Source organism: Notechis scutatus, chromosome 3 (genome assembly GCF_049901735.1).
Source record: "Notechis scutatus isolate UNSWTSFEM ecotype Mainland chromosome 3, rNotScu1.2, whole genome shotgun sequence".
Classification (NCBI taxonomy): domain Eukaryota; kingdom Metazoa; phylum Chordata; class Lepidosauria; order Squamata; family Elapidae; genus Notechis; species Notechis scutatus.
The window spans coordinates 48,181,150-48,196,323 of NC_142011.1; the positions used below are offsets into that span (position 1 = coordinate 48,181,150).

A 15,174-nucleotide genomic window follows, 5' to 3' on the forward strand; every position below is an offset into this window, starting at 1 on the left:
TTCTTTTACATACTGATTTTGAAATATTACAAAGAAATATGCATAATAATATTTCCCCCCCCTTCCTAATTTCTACCTCTATTCTAAATCTTAATACCACAGATCTTAAATTAGTAGGTATTCTGATTCTATCCATCATCTCTTGTTCATTTTAATTTTTCAATTCTTGTTGATTTTTGCAATATTTCCCATATTCCTCTCTTGGGATTTTGTATAAGATAACATTAATCAAACTCCTATCATTATAGTAACATTATAGATATTACAATTAAGATTGTTAGCATATTACTAATAATCATAACGACACTATTTAAGTATATATATTACCATCATCTTTCAACTTCTGATCTAGTCATCTACATACTAGTTTTAAAATATTATGTAAGAATATACGTACCAATATTTTCCCTCTTTCTAATTTCTACCTCTAAGTCTTCTTGGTACAAATCTTATATTAATAAGTATTCTGTTTTTATCCATCATCTCTTGCTCATTTTAGTATTTCAATTCTTATTGATATTTTGGCATGTTTTCCATACTCCTCCCTTGGTATTTTATATCTCCATATATCATTCATATTTAATGTAAGTATTTTCTGTATCTCTACCTCTATCTCTCGCTGCCAAACCTTTACTACTTCTATTAGTGTTTCTGTCTCCACTTCTGGAATGTTTGTTATCCAAATCTATTTTTTGAGCTCTTAATGCATAATCTGCTTTGTCTATTTCATCAGTTTTAATTATCTCTGCCTTCTCCTTGTCTTTTTGATTAATTTGCTGTTTTATCAGTTCTATCTCCTCTGTTTTTTCTGTTTTCTATTTCCAGGGTTGCCTGTTCATTTTCCATTGTTATTTGCTGAGTTTTTCTGGTCTCACAACTATATCATGTATCAAATCCTTTATCTCCCTGTGGTTCTTTGTTATGGTTTCATGGAGACTTTGCAACATCAATAATAATTCTTTTTTAAATATATTGGTAATTCTCTGTTGATGCATTTTGTCTTATTTTAATTAGTCACAGGGTCCCAAACTCCCTGTTGTCTGTAACACCAAAAAGCCAGTATTAAAAAATTTCTCTCTCTCCTGAGATCATTCCTCAGGATGGACAGTATTTATCATTCTTTATAGTCCTCCAACAGTCAGTTTACTTCTTCCAAATTTCCCAATAAGTCTTTTTTTTCCTTTAAATTTTCTTCTTCCATCTCTTTATGCGGTTATCAGATAACATTTATAGTCCAACAGGTTTTCACCATATCTTCATAAATCACAGTCAACTCTTTAGTTTCAATAGTAGTTCCAGGGTATTTGTAATCCACTCTACTTGGTAATCTTCAAAAGTCTCACATTTTTCCCTTCTTAGCCATAAAACAAATAGATATCAGACATTTTCCAAAGAAAAGAAAGAAAATATAAAATTCTTTAAAATACAGAGGGACTGGACTTGAATATTTTATGGGCAATATCTTAAAAAGGCATTTTAAAATGCTGGAAATATTTGGTTGATTTTGGGGAAAACTTGCTTGAATAATATCAGAAATTGATTCTTAGCTTTTAAATCAGATATAACATTGGACACATAGGTGATAGTGCCATCTTCTAGTGAAAGAAAGGAACTACACTATATTTTTACAAGTCTGGAAATGTCCTAAAAGTAACATCTGGGAGACTGTTTTGCTTTCTTTTCTCTCTTAGGTTCACTTTCTTTCAGGTCTGCAGTCTTTCTCTAGGTATTTATTCGCCACTTTTTTAGCATTTTAAAGAGTTGTTCTTTTCTTTGGTATTAATCTCTAATGTAGAAATTGAAAATCATCTCACCCAAATCCAATCCACTGTTCACACACCACTCCAGGACATTTCTTTCTTTGATTGTCCCAGCTTCATGGTGGCCATAATGGCTGCCTTCTTCGTTGTAGGATAGGAGGGTAAGCCTCAGATCAGCAGGAGAGTTGCCACTCTCTGCGACCTGCAAGGTGCCCCTCCTTGCTTTGTCACCTCTTCAGGGCAACTTTAGCCCTTTAAGGACCCCCCAGGGATGAGGGTTCAGCCTAGGTTGGCGGAGTCCCATTCCCTACAACTGTCCCACAGCAATGACAAATTGGAAGTCCCTTTTTCTTTTCTTCTCTACTAGAGGATGACTCCTGTTGCAAAAAGCTGATTAAATGTTGATGGATTATTTATGTAAGTATATTTATACTTCACTCTTCCTTCCACTATGGGACCACAAGACATATGTGTAAGATTTAAAGATCTCTTATTCATGGAATGACTCCAGCTGATGATTGCTTCATATACTTATGAGTCATATTCTAAGCCTATGCTGCTACTCAAATATGCTTCTGTCAGGCTTTCTGCAATGTCTAACATCCATTTAGCAGGAGATGTTTAAGAATACAAAAACATAGCGCCACTTGTGATCACAGAATGGAAAAAAATATTACTCAGGCTGCAAAGATCAAAGCATTTAACTCCTAATAGACGTTGTGTTTATCATTTAGAGATATGTGAAGAAAACAGATGGGTTGTTTTGTGTCCAAAAGCTTTCACAACAAACAACTTATAGTCTTAGCAAGACAAAACGATACTCATGCCCTAACATTGGAAATACTCCAACACTATGTGTATTTGGCAAATGATAGCATACATTGTGAAGAAAAGGAAAGCGTATTGCCTAGTTTGGATATAATGAGCTTAGTAAGGTTACTTTCTTGTTTTCCTGGAGTTCTCCTATTGTGCATGTAAAATTGCTGATGGTTCTGAAGTTAGGATTTTTCTTCACACACATATATGTTTTAATAGCACTATACAAGTGTTTGTACTGAAATCCACATTGCTTAAAAAATCTGTGGTGAAAATGTGTAAAAAAAATAATTAACTTAGAAATGCTAGATTATGCTAGGTTTTACCCATTGAAAATATTGTCTGAATGGTTTGTGAAACTTTGGATTTCATTCAATCATATGACATTGGTTAAAGATGGGGCCCTGTTGACTCTTGTGCTATGGAACAAAATTGTTGGATATAAGTGTGCCACAGCTTTTTTTTCAACTCTATCCGATATGGTGGACTCAAGATCCATAAGAGCCATCAATTGCACAGGTCCCTATACAACACTAAGAAGCATTCTTCTCCACTACTAGTAACATAGTATCTTATACTCCACAATATTAGCAATATGCCTTATGAATAATGCCACAAATTGAACCCTAGACTCTTTCCAAGTGGAGCAAGCATGCTGCCATTCCCCTTGTGAGAGTCCAGGAGTACCCTAAACTGCATGCTCTTTATGTCTGGAAAATGCTACCCCATCCATAATTAATGGTGAAAAATCCCCAGATTTCAGGGATGAGGAGACCAACTTGAATGTAGCTTGTATTGATTAAAAGAAATCATTTGATTTCCAGCCACATGATTGGATAATCATGTGACAGGATTGGATAATCAAATATCTAGAAATAGAAATAGAAAGAAATAGAAGCATTAGAAGCAATGATGCAATGGAAAACACAATTGCTGGACAATGGTGAATACCATCTAGGGGATTTACACTTGTGCAATTCCAGTCATTAGATATAGAGCAGATATAGTGCATTGGAATCAAGTTAGAATTAAGTAAAAGTAATAAAAACCTTAGATAGGAAAACCAGAAAAATAATGACAATGAATCATACCCTTCATCCATGCAATGATATTGAAAGATTCTATTTACCAAAGAACGTAGGTAGCAGTGGAATGTTGCAAATAAACCAGATAGTTGAAGGGGAAAAAAAGGCATTGGTAGAATATTTGAAGGATAGTGAAAAAGATGTATTGAATCTAGTACACCATGAAGGCTTACTGAATACCGAAGAAACAACACTGATGGATAAGGACCAAATGGAGAAATATCTATGGAGATTCTCAATCATCCTGGTCATAGTTGCCCCAAAGGTTCTTTTTCCAAGGGGCAACTGGACTTTCTTGATTTTTCTTTGAAAACGTTTTGCTTCTCATCCAAGAAACTTCTTCAGAATTGAAGAAGTTAGACACCACTTAGACACCATCAACACTGACAAAATCATCATCAGTAATTGCAAAAGGCAGCTTTACATGGTACAGCTTACACCCTGCTGTTCCTTCAATATTATTAAAACTTTAATATTATTAAACAACAATATCTATCGAGCTCAGGTCCTTGGGAAGGATTAAATAGGTGGGTAAAAATGCCAAATCCAATGTAAACAGGTGGCTGAGTATGTAACCAACCATAATAATTATATAGCAGTAGGGAGACAGAGAAAAATGTCCCAAAACAGGGAGTTAGAAATGGATCTCTCCCACCAACTACCACTTGCTGGAAGCAAACTCAGTGGAAGAATGACCATAACAACACCACACCTTCGGGTTTCCGGTTTGTCGGCTTCGCGGCGGTAGGGATTCACGAAGCTGCGCGATCCTGCCGCGCTAGTGCTTTTGGGGCTCCGACCGGACGGGTGCGGAGCAAGGCTGCCCTGCAGGGGTAGCTGAAGGTAAGGGGGATCCGGAGGAAGGGTTTGGGGTGTTGCAGACCCCTCCCTGGCCGGCAGAACCCCTTTTACCAGGACGGTGCAGCGGCGGTCCGCAATGGCCGCCACAAAGAAGTTGACAGCCGGGCAAGTATGCGCAGGAGGAAGAAGAGAAAGTTATTGAAAGTGAAAGTTCTTCTTGGTCGACCCAGGGCTTTGAGATTTATCTAATTTAATTCCTGGAAAAGATGGTTTTTGATGATTTCTTCCACAAGAGAAAAAAAAGCGGCTATTTTGAGTGCTGAAAGGAAAGTTTACTCTCCCTCCCGACGGAATTAAGCCGGAAGGGAGAGGATAAAGAAAATATATAAATTTGGATCTTGTTGGAGGAGATGCCTTGAAGACTTGAGGACAGAAATATAATCTTAATAAGGCTTTAAAATATAGATTTGGACTCTTTTTTTTTATTTGTTTGATACCACCCTGGAAGAGGAAGGGGAATTTTGGCTTGCTTGGATTTATTGAGGATTGTGGATTTTGGGATTGTTTTGCCTTTCTCTGGAATATTTGGTTGGTGTAAGAAGAAAGAGGAATAAAGAAAAGAAAAGATTTATTTATAATGGCTTTTCTTTTTGAAGACCTGAGGGATGAATATGAGCAAACAAAAGCAGCCTGCAAAGATGGCATGGAAAAAGCTTTTCTATTTCTAGAAATGGCGCTGGTCAATTACCAACAGACAATGGAACAGATGGAAACGGAAGAAGAACAACAAGGAAGAGACGAAGACGCCATCTTCATTGAATCCCAAAACTTATCTAAGGAAGAAGGAAGGAAGAGAGCAAGGAAAATGAAGGACTTAAGATCTAAAAAACATTTGAGAAAGAGAAAAATATGATGCAAAGTAAATATAATGATAACAAACAAGAGAAAAAGGGAACGCAACAGAGAAGGGATCCCAGCAAGGCAGAGGTTAGAAGAAGAAGGGGGTAGGAAGATTTGGTGGGGAAGAAAGAAAGGGGAAAGGCGGAGAAAAGCCTCAAAGCTTTAAAATTGGATGGGAGAAGAGGGATTTTTTTAGAGACAAAGGATGAAATATAAATTTCTGTAAGAAAGATTCTGCTAAGGTGCAGAAGATGGTATTGTAACATTTATATTTGAAATAGTAAATTAGAATGGTTTAAGATTTAATAAGAAATTAAAATGTTGAAGTTTTTAATAATGATTGATTTTTAAAATGTAATAAAATATCGAAGGAAAGGAGGATACAATGTATTTAAACATTTTTGGTGGATAGAATGTACCAAGCAGAACCAAATTGGGTATTTGTTATGTTGAATGTTAATTTTACTAACTTAGGGGGAGGATAGAAAGGCATCATACTCTGATTAGTGATTTCAGGAGAAATTCTTTTTTATTATAAGAAGAGATAGAGGGATAATGAATGGGCAAAAGATACAAATTTAATGATTTAATTAAGATGGATTAAATAAGATAGAATTGTGAAGAGTGATATGCGCTATTATTTTAGCCCATGCAAAGAGAGGTAACTGGGGCCAAGGTACTTTACTAAAAGATTTTTTTATGTTTGTTTGTGTTTGTTTGTGTTTTATGAGAATATTGGGGAAATTATTGTAGAAAGACAGGGAAAGATTTAATATGTAATGATTTGTTTGTTGTTGAAACTTTTAATAAAACTTGTTTTAAAAAAAAAAAAAACAACACCACACCTTCACTCCCTAAATCAGAATCAATGTGATTGATGGTTATTAAGACACCAAAGAAGGGCCAGGATGAATGCAAAATCATCATCCCAGTTTCACCAAAGAACTCATCAAGATGTGTGATCAATGCAGCCTTGGAACTATGCTGAAGTCTGAAACCCAACTATTTTAAAATTCAGATTGATGCTGAAATTGAATTCACTTTCACAGCACCTACAGGTTTGAAATACACCTTGCTTGAGTTAATTTACTCAGAAAATACAGGCATGGAAGGACTGATACCACAATGTTTCAAATAATGTTTCAGTCATTTTAATAACAAAAATGTTGAGAATTTCTAGAAATGTATTTAAACTGAGCTAAAAGGATTTTGAGGAAACTAAATGTAAAGTTTGTCAATTTAAAAGTTGAAAACAGGAATTTTTTCCTCCTTTACTGTATGACCTAGTTAAGTTCCTACTTAAAAAATTTCCAAAGTAAACTGGGGGCAATCTGTCATTTATTGTTCTTCCCCAGTTACTCCTGGCCTTCAGTTTATCTCAGTTCTGCTTTCCTGCCTTCCAATTATGTGCTATTATGAATATGACTTTAGTTTAACCTCTATTTTTGCATTATCTGTATAGTCTGACTCTAGTTATAAATTTAGCTGGACCTCTCACTTTGATATACATCAGAAAGAAGCATGATAAGAAGCAGAGTTATTCTCTAAGAAATATGCAGGTATCTGGGGAAAAAAAATCACTGGATGTTATTTGCCCTGGAATACTTGCAGAAACTGTCAGAAAAATCCAACAATGGAAGCCTTTTATCTAAAATTTAAAAATCTATCATTCCTGCAATGCATATAAAATAGGACTAAAAGTATTGAAAAAACATGATTTTGCTTCCTTAAAATTTATATCAAGCAAAATGTTTTTTCAACGACATTTTTTTGTTCACATGATGAATGAAATAAGATAGCCTACCATGTGACCTGAAGGGGAAAAAAACTGTCTATATGAAATTAAGCAAATGCAGAAGCCAAGAAGTTATAAACAAAGATATTTTAATGGGTTTTTAAATTAGTGTTTCCGTTATGCAGAGAAGATTGTATTCCAATATTAATAAGTATAAGCTAAATAGAATACAGCAGGAGGCATGGTATACAACACTATAATTTATTTAGCTAAATAGCTTAATCTGGATTCAATTACCTTTTGAGTTTATTGAAGTCCAAAAATATATGCAGGATAAAATGATTTTCCCTAAATATTCCTGACATGTGATATGTTTTCAGATCATTTCAATGATAATGGAAGGCACAATTTGAAATCCAACAATTTCTCATTATAGCTTCCTAAATATAAAGGATAATAGATTTGCAGTTACAAAATGCATTTACCATAAAATCTAAGTAGGTATAATTTAACGACAAATGACATCCTTTGAACAAATGTTGAAGTCATCAGACAGGATTTCTTATTGTGAAGAATAATTTATAATAGATAACATAGACTGGTCTTGGATAGAGTACAAATGGGCAGATGTCAGTAGTTTTAAAAAGGCTCAAACCATCCTGCCTAATTCAAAAGATTGCGCAAAGCCCCAAACTTGTTTTGCATTTTGGAGTTCTGCTACATTCTAAATAGTGATATTGTAGGGCAGCTAAGGCAAAAAGGGGGAAATCCTCTTGGGGTTTGCAATTGGTGTTCTAATATTTGTACTCTAATGGGAAGAAGGGAAGGAGAAGAACTGGGTGCTATCCATGGTCAGCAAGAATCTTTTCTAATAAGGATTATTACTGTGATCAAGTCTGAATTAAATCCCTAATTACAAAATATAGGGAAACAAAGACATATATATATTTTTTTAAAAAAATACTTTTTCTTTATTGTTTTGACCTTTTTATTTTTAGCAGTTATATGTCTGTTATTTTTAGCAGTTATATGTAAAAATGTCTGTAATTGCCTATTTGCTGACTCTTTTCTTTTATAGAAAAGATCAGTCTTTAAGATTCTTTTCCTTCAACATTTGACTGTCAATTGCATCACATACTGGGGGAACACACAGTGCAGGTGGTTGATTGAATAACAACAGATCCCACCTCCTTCCACTCTGCCCCTATCCTCCCCACATGTCCTTAAATTTTAATGTTTGGCTTTAATGTATGTTTTAATGTATATGTATATATGTATTTTTATGACTGTAAGACTTCCAGAGCTACCCTATGTAAGATAGGTAGCCATAAATTTTATAAATAAATACAGAAGTTATCCTTCCTTACTACTCTTCCTCTTCCAAACAAAACCTCATGAACTATCTTGTGAAATTGGCCAATGGATCTTCTTAACATAAGCCAATGTTTATTGTACATTTTATCATAGAATATAAGAGAAAATGTTATACAGGGTTAGAATCCCACTTCATCCCTTACAAAGTATCAAAGAGCTGTGGTGGCATACTGGTTAGAGTGAAGTACTGCAGACTACTTCTGCTGACTGCAAATTGCCTGCAATTTGGCAGTTCAAATCTCACTTCCTCAAGGTTGACTCAGCCTTCCATCCTTCTGATGTGGGTAAAATGAGGACCCAGATTGTGGGGGGAAATATGCTGAAAACTCCTTAGAGAGAGCTATAAAGCATTATGAAGCAATATATAAGTCTAAATGCTATTGCTATATTAGAATGAGCAAGTGCCAAATGCTTTTAATTGCTCCTCTTTTTAGAGACATCTGAACTCTGGACACATGAATCAACAGTTCAGCTATTCTGGAGTGGATCTACTTGACCTAGCCAAAAGGCAGAAGAAGATTGTATCCATGACATTCAGGCAATGGAATTTCCTGCTCCAAGACAACATGTTGACTCTTTCCCTCATGCAGTTTAACTGCCAGATATTTTTATTCCAACAAACTTATGGCTTGCCTGACTTCTAGATTGTGTATTTATGCAAATTGGGTTGCTGACTATCTCCTGCGTTTTTGTGGAGATTCATCCAGATCATAGTTGTTTCAAATGTGTTTTTTTCAAAAGGCAACAGGACTGTTTTTTATCTTGAGGAAGAAGCTGTTTTTGCTTCTCTTCCAAGAAGCTTCATAAGTCCTATGTTTTCTTTATTATTTCTAGTTATTAAAACAATTGTGCTTAATTATGCTGTCTATCTCATTTAAGTTGGAAAGGCAGGATGTAAGTTTGTAATTGGTAATTGAAATAAAATGTAGCTTGACATTGTTCATGACTGATTGTATACAACAAGTTCATTCAAGCAAAAGAAATATATAGGTTTAGACTTTTTGTCCCAGTCTGAATATATACTGCTCAAATGGCATAGTGTGATATTTGAAGCAGCTCCACTCCATCACCATTTACTATCCTTCAAAATCCTTCAAAATAACTTGAAAGTATTTCTAAATCATTACCAGCAGTACAGTGCTGAGACAAATAAAAGAAATGATTGGTCTTGCTCTGAACTGTTGCAGGCTCTGTAGGCAAAAGAACCTTCCACACATAATGGAATGAAATAAAATTATTAACATGGTTAGGGTTTCTAGTCTCCTGCAAAAAAGAAGAGAGAAACCAATGGAGTCTTCCCCATTTCATCCTTGCAGCGGTACCTGAATTACCAAAGGGGAGGTGTGAAGCCAACATTGTCATTATTAGGCCTGACAAAGAATACCTGGAACTGGTGAAGCAAGAGATCCCTTCAGTGGAGAAAGAACTTATTCCCATGTACTTGAGAGGAGCCCCTCTGGCACCTCAGTTGATCCAGAAGTAAACTGATTCAGTTGCTGAAGAGAGAAATTGGACCACAAGTGTGTCACCACAAGTGTGCCAGCCCTGAACAATGCCAACACCTCAGAGATGCCCTCAGAATCAATACAAAGAAATTAATGTTAAAAGAACTAAACAGAGATGTGCACAATATGGACATAATAATATAGGACCTATGCCTTCAAGTTCTTTTTTATGCACTTTATCTTTCCTTTATTCCTTTACATCTTTCTTTTTTTTCCCTAAATATTAGTTATTTCATGTTTAAAATCTTAATAAATTCATTTGAAAAAAAAATAAAAGGAAATCAACAAGACTGAAAATATGAAAAATATCTGAAAAATATCGATCCTGGGACCATGTCCTTACTTGTAGTCAGTAACCATGGCCATAGTGGGATTTCCCCATGATTGCAGATATTTTTCTAGAAGTCCACTTTTTTCTCATACAATGGAATGGGAGCTCCCTGTTTGGTTGTTGCAATCTATTTCCTATTCCAGTTGTTTGTCTAAATTCATATCCACAAACTGCAAAATTGTTTGTCTAAGAAGAAATGAGGATATACACAAGGGAGAAATAAAGCACCAGGGATTGCTGTCATATATTACATTAGCAGAAAGCTTGGCTCCTTTCAAGACATTTTAACTAAGCTGATGCAATACATTCCTGGGACTCTAAGTAACTGACTGACTTCTTCCATGAAGAGATTCTGTATCCCTTGTCCCTCCCTTTTCTAAGTTTGCTGACATCTGTCTCACTTTGGAACTTTGATTCCTGCTGTTTCCAATAGGAAGACTTGGAAGTAGACACTAATCTTAGCACAAAAATAGTTGTGTGTGAAGACTTACTAATGATACCATAAAACCTTTCTGTTCTTTGCCCCCAGCTTGTGCCCTAGTAAAATATTTGAGCTGTGGTAAGCAGAGGAAAAAATGTGTGAAAATATGAAAACGCTATTAAAACATTACTATTTTTATGTATTGATTTTTTTTCCAGAAAAATCTAAGAGTTTTTCATTCTGGCTTCCTTCTTTAGAGTTTTTTACATAGATGAAAAATATCAAAACTGTATTACTTTACCAGAGAATACATTCAAGCTCAGCAGTGATCTGATGATGGACACTAATTTAGATAGGATTGGGCTATCAATAGCTAGTAGGCTTGACAGCTGTATCCTATGTCTTGAATACCAGATGTTAGAACATACCAGTTAAAAAGAGTTTCATTCTTTCTGCATGTGCACCTGAGCTTTCCAAATGCACTTGGGTAGCCATGTCCCATCCAAAATGCTGGTGTAGGAGATGGCTAGGCTGAGCCCAAGGGAGGGGTCAAAAATGTCAGCAATCATGAATCCCTTCACACCCACAATAGATCTAAGTCCAGCCCATTGCCAATTCCTTATCTACCGCCAAATTGCTTCAACTGTTAGTGGTTCAGATTCTTGTAGAGAGCCTCGGTAGTGCAGTGCTAAGAGTGAAGTACTGCAGGCCATCTCTGCTGACTACCGTCTGCCTGCAATTTGGCAGTTCAAATCCCACCAGGCTCAAAGTTGACTCATCCTTCCATCCTTCCGAGGTGGATAAAATGAAGATCCGGATTGTTGGGGGCAATATGTTGACTCTGTAAAACCGCTTAGAGGGGGCTGTAAAGCACTATAAAGTGGTATATAAGTCTGAGTGCTATTGCTTGCTATTAAGCTTGCAATAAATCTTTATACATGATTAAACTGTCTGGATCTCCTGATTTCCCTGACGCTTGATAGCTGGACTATCTGGACACATGGACTGAGCTAGCCTTGTTCTTCTTACATTCTTCGAACTGTAACTCACCCTTAGGGTGAATAAATAACACGTCCAAATGTTTATGTTACACACGAGTCTTTCAACTGAGGGGTAGCTAGAGGACAGTCCTTTATTTTGAAAACTTTTCAATTCAAGGACTTTGAAATTGCCACTCATGTTTCATTCTTGAAGCATACAAATCACCACATCAGAATCTTCTCTCTATATCTGTATTGGATTGTAATACAACTGATTGTAATTGTAAATGTACATGTACATATATGTAAGCAAATGAAAATATGCAGTTCTGTTTTAATGCATGTCATCTTTGAGACAATATGTAACTGATCATGTTATAAACAAACAACTGCATGTAAAATGTAACTATTTCATTTAGAATTTTCCCATAGAATTTTCCCATAGTTACAGGAGAGCTGCTAATCTATTTTGAATTTGTTTCGTTTCGTTTATGATGATGAAATCTGTGATTATGTCATGTGCTTCTATATTTATGTAGTTGGGCTTTCAATAATATAATACACATTTGTCTACTAGTTTAAATAACATATTGTGAGTTGAACTGCAAATTATAAAGGGCAAAATTAAGAGTCAGCAAGTTACACATAAATACAATGTATACATACTAAAGTAGAATCCAGAGAAGGTCACAGTTATATTTAGCTCCTAGTGCTTGAGTTAGAGATGGCCAACTGCTGTCTCTTGAGTTGCATCTTCTTTTAAACCATTTACTTAATTGTAATCAACATCTTTTGAATGTATAACATTAGATTTGGTTCCACCTTCAGAGCAACAGAGTTCTATAAGAAACAAGACATTCTAGATTTTAGTATGTTTTTGTAAGATGATACATTTGTAAGCAATGGCACGGTTATATACAGTTGTTTCATAATTATGATGTGAGATCATTATTGCATTTTGATTATGGAGCCAATGGGTTAGTTTGTGCAGAAAATACCAACCCCTGTTGCAGTAATGGGCAAACCTCAGCTTGCATATCTTCTTGTAATTATGCTCCCAAATGGTCATTTTTTCCCCAAAAATAAGAAGGAAATAGAAAGAATCAACCTTTTGAAATTTCACATTTAAGAGACTGTCTGAAACCACTACAGTGCCCTGAAATTGTGTGATGTTATGGTGTTTGGGTTTTTAAGCATGGAAATTGGAAAAGGCTGCTTCCCAGAACTTGCCAATTTCCATTCCTATCTTTTTTTAAAAATGCCAAAATGGAAAAACAGTCAAACTAATCTGCCAGTACAACTTCCTGTGATGTCATTGTTAAAATTAATCTCTTGCACAGTCCTGCAGCGGCTTGGGAAAAATTGTAATCTCTTGATGGTGTCCTGGAGAGTTGATTTCTATATGCAGACAAGTGGTGGCCATCTGGGGTGTGGGTCAACTTTTCCCAGCTTGGCATTTTGTTGATTTATTAATTTATTTATCAATCAGTCAGATTTAGGAACCACCAATTTCCCTAATAAAGAGACTTTGGGCTACGTACAACTAAATTTTCAAGATCTGTTGGGAATTTTCACTTAGCATGGAGAAAGCATATTGATGAAATTGGTCTAAATCAATGGGATATAAACAAGTAATCCAGACAAATTAAACATATACTAACAGATCTCTGCTGGATACTTCTTTTATTAAAATCTGTACTTTTAAGATTTTTAATGTCTGATTTATCAACGTCACATTTGTAGCCTATATTCAACTAGTCCCCCTTATAGTGATTCTTAAATAATTTTAGTAAGATGAATTCTACATTCATTGTTTTACTTGGTTTTAAAATGCAACAACAAGACAATATAATGACTGATTGGCTGATTTTGTATGTTTTTAATTACTTTAGTATAGATTTTTTTCATCCCCAACTGCAATGATACTTTTAAGACTATCAATCAACAGCATCTGCCTAACCTAGATCCTTGTAAAGAACTCAATAGGTGAATAAAAATGTCAAATCCAAGTCTCAATTTCTGGCTGACTCTATGACAAACCATAATAACTTAAGTGGAGTACATGCTTAAAATTATCTGCTACATAAAATTATCTGTTACAATGTCCTACCAGTCAATGACTACTTCAGCTTCAAACACAACAATACAAGAGCACACAACAGATACAAACTCAATGTAAACCGCTCCAAACTTGATTGCAGAAAGTATGACTTCAGCAACAGAGTGATCAATGCCTGGAATGAACTACCTGACTCTGTTGTTACATCCTCTAACCCCCACTCCTTTAACCTTAAACTATCCACTATTGACTCATCCCATTCCAAAGAGGTCTGTAAGGGGTGTGCATAAGTGCACAATCATGCCTACTGTCTCTGTCCTATTGTCCCCGTTTATTCGTACCTATTTCCTGTATTCATACTCACGTTTATACTTATACTTATCATCTTGTAAGCGATTGACAAATCAAATAAATAAATAAAAATGTGCACATGAAGGAAGGAAAAACATGGGTTGTGTTGTATGTCACTTACATCCAGGAAACAAGTTAATGGGCAATGAAAGAATCAACTTTTGCTTTTTTTTTTCCCCTGCCCCACTCCCGTCTTCTTTTCTTTTTTTTATGAGCATTTTTGGCAAGCACATACATTCTGCAGAAAAGCTACTCCTACGATGACATTCAATCTCTGCATTAGCCAAGATAAAGGGATTTTCAGGTAAAAATAGGGCATGTGTGACAACTGACAAAGCTCCAGGGAGTTTTTTTTTTCAAATTTTCCTTTATTAGCCTTTCCCCCCTTCTTTTAGCATAGACCAGGTTAGGTTTACATAATATGTAAGCAATGTAGTAGGTGAAACACTGGGCGGGTGGGGACCTGGTACTCCTAGTAACCAATACTTACGTACAAGCAGATTTTTCACTTCAGTACAGAGATGCTCTAGCAGTTTACACAATCTATCATTACTGAGGAAAGGAAGACAGAGATAACTCCAAAGTAAGGGAATGCATTTTTCCCTGATCAAGAGGGCAATAAACACTACTGATATCTATATTACAGGCTAATAGATATTAGGTCATTTTGTATATCTATTTTGAATCCTCATATCATCAGATAATACATTCAGAAAAAAGTAAAAGAAGAGATTATATATTCCTTCCTGTTTAATGAGACACTTGTTAGCGTCCTGATGTGCCAAGAAGTCACTATTTGATTCCAACAAGAAGGTAAGTTAAAAGCTAAAATGAAATAACGGGACAAAGTAAGACAGCACCAAATCTTTATAGAATGTGGTGGCTGTTTACTTTTCAACTGCCTTCACCATTATCTATGAGGAGGCAGTGACAACCACCAGCTGCGTCCCTCACTTTGTTGTTATAAAAGTTTACTTTTAAGACTTGGAAGGACTTTCTTGTTTGCTTAATGACACACAGGCATCCATATTTTCCTTTATGGAAGTTTACTGGAGC

The 15,174-nt window shown here is 35.5% G+C and overlaps 1 protein-coding gene across 9 annotated transcripts in view; it reads right to left on the minus strand.

The window, feature by feature from the left end:
* The window catches only part of PRELP (proline and arginine rich end leucine rich repeat protein), a 37,231-nt gene that overhangs the window by 15,301 nt on the left and 6,756 nt on the right, over positions 1-15,174 (minus strand). For 4 of the 9 annotated variants that reach the window (XM_026676868.2, XM_087959753.1, XM_087959750.1 and 1 more), the window contains one exon: positions 12,375-12,548. The exons of 2 other annotated variants lie outside the window; for them this stretch is intronic. The gene's annotated coding sequence lies outside the window, so the exon portion shown is untranslated. Of the gene's footprint in view, positions 1-7,394; positions 7,538-9,855; positions 9,968-12,374; positions 12,549-15,174 lie in introns of those variants that run through there. 3 more of the 9 variants (XM_087959752.1, XM_087959754.1, XM_087959757.1) reach the window with 2 other exon arrangements.